Here is a 4061-nt window from a genome sequence, read left to right as displayed (position 1 = left end):
AAATGGAGTTGGGTTCGTAAACTTGCCTGGGTATCTCGAGGTAGAGGATGTTCTAGGTTCCGCTCGGAAATCTATTAATCATAAACACAATTCGTTAGGTCCTGTTCTAATTTACGGCGACTCGCATTCATGCACTACCTATTATGCACCCTCTCAACTTGTACTACCCTTATTATTCCTTTAATTCCTTATTCACATCATGGTCGCTTCATTTCTCTAAGTATTTTAGGTTCATTTTCATTATCGCCGTCGGCTCCGCTTATGGATTCTACGGTTTCTAATCGCGCGGCCTCGGCTCCGATATTTTTATAAAATTGAAAAATCATAATTTTCACTTGAAATTTGTATAGACATTAGGAAACTCAATATGTTACTCTCTGTAAAAATTTCATTATTTATGAACACTTTAAGTCGATCCTTTATATTTTCAAAGTTCGTAATTCGTAGCAATTTTTGTCGCGTAAATCACTTTTAGTAAAATGACCATAACTTTTGATCCGTAAATCAGAATCAAGCGATTCAAGCGCCTAAATGATCCTTATAACATTTTCTATCATAATAAAGGTTTAATTTTCAAGAAACTACAGTTTATATCTTCGGGACTTTCTGCAGAAACCTAAAGTTATGATTTGTTTGTTTTAACAGAATTATGTTTACGGTCGGGGTTTCGTTTACGCCCTAACACTTAACACAACCACCAACAATCATCATTTCATCATCATCACACAAACTCCTCTGAGATTTTTAATTCTGATTTTTATAATTCGTGTTCTACTGGACTTCTGACACGGCTGATTCTTGTGGACTTCTATATAAGTAATCTTCAGAGACATTTCATGATATGAAGTAACAAGCAAGGAGCAAGGAGAGAAGATTAAGAAGACCGTTTTAGGACACCACAATGAAGAAGGGGAAGCATACGATTTCTTGTGATTCTTTTATTCGTTGTAACAGTGGATGCTAATTTCCTTTACTTTGAACCTATTTACTCTTGTGACGTACTCTGGTTTTAATAAGTATTTTATTAGTTTATATTGTCGTGTTATTATCATGTTTTCACATGAACCCATGGTGACGATGAGTTCTATCATGGGCTAATCGTGATCATGGGGTCATAGCGGATTTACTATGGATTTCTTTAGTTAATTATTTAATACCTTAGTGTGTGATGATTGTATGATATCTAGCATAGGTTGTGCTTATTCGTCTTTTGTGTGTCGCGAACATATAAGATAGCCTGTATCTCTTGTGAAGCGACAGTGAATCCTGAGATTTAGGACTTGTCATGCTAGCATAGGTTCATGTATGTGTATGCATGATTAGTGGGTAACTCTAACCGTTTTACTTGCCCTGTATAATAATAATGAATAACTTGCGCTTAAATCGTTATGTTGTCAAATTCTATAGACATTTAGGGTCTCAACATAATTGATGCCTATTCAACTTCTATCTTAATTGTGGATGTTTGGTAGAATGGTATTAGTACAATGAAAGTTGGCTTTTATTAGTTTCGTGTTGTTCGATTAATATCATCATCGTTACATGCTTAGGGTAATAACAATGACTATTGAAGGAAGTATTAATGAAGTTATGGTCTCATGTGTGTTTAATATTGTTAATTCAAGTAATAATTTAAGTGTTTATTTCTCGTAGTTGATTGTAGTTAATAATTAGTTAATCAACCTTACGTGTTATTGTCTTGACATTGAGAAGTAACCATACATTGGTGAGTGAGTGTTAATTGAACATATTTAGTCAGAGTCTCTATGGGAATGAACTAGAAATCATTCTATATTACTTGCGAACGCGTACACTTGCGTGAATTATTAGCGCATGCTTTGTGCCTAATAAGTTTTTGGCGCCGCTACCGGGGACTCGGTGTTAATTTGTTTAGTTTATGTACTTGCCATCAGTGGTCATTAGGACTCATTGATTAAGACTTGTTACTTATTATTTCCGGTTGTGTTTCAGCTACTCTAGCGAGCGTTTATGCAAATACGTTATCGCACTCACAAGAGGACTTTAGATACGGCTGAGGAGACAGACTCAGTTCTTGATATTCTAGAGAAGATAGATTTTGAAGATTCAGATAAAGAGAGTGAGCAGAAAGAACCGGTAATTATGGGTGATCGTATAGTTCTAGCAGATCCAGCTCTTATGGACTTTTCTCGGCCTAAAATTGATGACATTCAGTCAATCATTCTTCATCCGGCTATTTAGGCTAACACTTTGAAATCAAGCCGGGCACTATTCAGAAGGTGCAGAATTCTGTTTCTTTTGGAGGTGCTGCAACTGAAGACCCCAACATGCACATAAGGAATTTTGTCGAGATCTGCAGTACTTTCAAATATAATGGTGTGACTGATGAGGCTATCAAGGTGAGGCTTTTCCCATTCTCTCTGAGGGATAAAGCTAAGGACTGGTTACATTCTGAACCAGCTGGGTCCATCACTACTTGGCAAGATCTTGCACAAAAGTTTCTGGTGAAGTTTTATCCAATGGCAAAGACTGTTGCTATGAGGAGTGCTCTTACTCAGTTTGCGCAGCAACCTACAGAATCTATGTGCGAAGCTTGGGAGTGCTACAAGGAGATGTTGAGAAAGTGTCCACGTCATGGAATGCCCGATTGGATGGTGATCACTGGTTTTTATAATGGTTTGGGAGCCCAATCTCGGCCCATGCTTGATGCAGCAGCTGGAGGCGCCTTATGGGCCAAAAGCTATACTGAGGCTTATAATCTTATTGAGACTATGGCTACAAATGAGCATCAAAACCCAACTCAACGGATGATACCTGGGAAGGTAGCAGGTATTCTGGAAGTCGATGCAGCCACCGCTATTGCAGCGCAGCTCCAAGCGCTGTCTATGAAGGTCGATTCTCTAGCCACCTATGGAGTCAATCAGATAGCTATGGTCTGTGAGCTTTGTGCAGGTTCTCATGCTATAGATCAATGTTCTCTTGTTAACGAATCTGTTCAGTATGTGAACAATTATTAGCGACAACAACAGCCTGTGCCAGCTACTTATCATCCTAACAACAGAAATCATCCAAATTTCAGCTGGGGTAATAATCAGAATACTATTCAGCAACCATATCAGCAAGGTGTGAGTAAGCAGTTCAATCCACCTGGATTCCAACAACCGCAGCAATATGCTCAAAGACAATCATATCCTCAACAGGGAGGTGCAGCTGCACCCACTAGTGCTGATTTTGAGGAACTTAAGCTGTTGTGCAAGAGTCAGGCGGTGTCGATCAAGATCTTGGAAAATCAAATTGGTCAAATAGCCAATGCAGTGCTCAATCGTCAACCTGGCACACTTCCCAGTGATACTGAAGTGTCAGGTAGGAAGGAAGCTAAAGAGCAAGTCAAAGCTATTACCTTTAGGTCTGGAAAAGTTGTTGATGCTGAAAAAGCAAAAGATGGAGAAGCTGAAGTTGTAGATGAAGAAGAAAAGCAAAAGGAGAAAGAGGGAGAACCAAGGAAGACTATTGTTGAACACACTCTGCCTAAGGGTAATATAGGGGAGAAACAACTCTATCCTCCACCACCTTTTCCTAAGAGATTGCAAAAACAAAAGTTGGACAAGAAATTCAGTAAGTTTCTGGAGGTGTTAAAGAAACTTCACATTAATATAACCTTTGCCGAGGCTCTGGAGCAAATGCCTAGTTATGCGAAATTCATGAAGGGTATTCTTTCAAGTAAGGTGAAATTGGATGACCATGATACCATTGCTCTAATGGAAGAGTGTAGTGCTGTGCTGCAATAAAAATTACCTCCAAAGCTTAAAGATCCAGGTAGCTTCACCATTCCTTGCACCATTGTCAAGTTGTCTTTCGACAAGTGCCTTTGCAATTTGGGAGCAAACATCAATCTGATGTCGTTGTCTATCTTCAAAAAGATGAATTTTCCTGATCCAAAGCCCACCTACATGTCTCTACAATTGGCTGATCGTTCTATTACATACCCACGAGGCATCGTGGAGGACGTGTTAGTAAAAGTGGATAAGCTCATCTTTCCTGTAGACTTTGTCATTCTTGATTTCGAGGAAGATAAGAAGATT

General features: G+C 38.8%; 1 non-coding gene across 1 annotated transcript; it reads right to left on the bottom strand.

Moving 5' to 3' along the window:
* Positions 1-2513: 2513 nt before the first annotated feature.
* Positions 2514-2620, bottom strand: LOC141694352 (small nucleolar RNA R71). The gene has a single exon (XR_012563666.1). It is a non-coding gene; the product is annotated as a small nucleolar RNA R71 (small nucleolar RNA).
* Positions 2621-4061: the final 1441 nt, after the last annotated feature.

The sequence above is a fragment of the Apium graveolens genome, chromosome 10 (assembly GCF_009905375.1).
Source record: "Apium graveolens cultivar Ventura chromosome 10, ASM990537v1, whole genome shotgun sequence".
Lineage (NCBI taxonomy): Eukaryota > Viridiplantae > Streptophyta > Magnoliopsida > Apiales > Apiaceae > Apium > Apium graveolens.
This window is presented reverse-complemented; position numbering and strand designations above follow the sequence as displayed.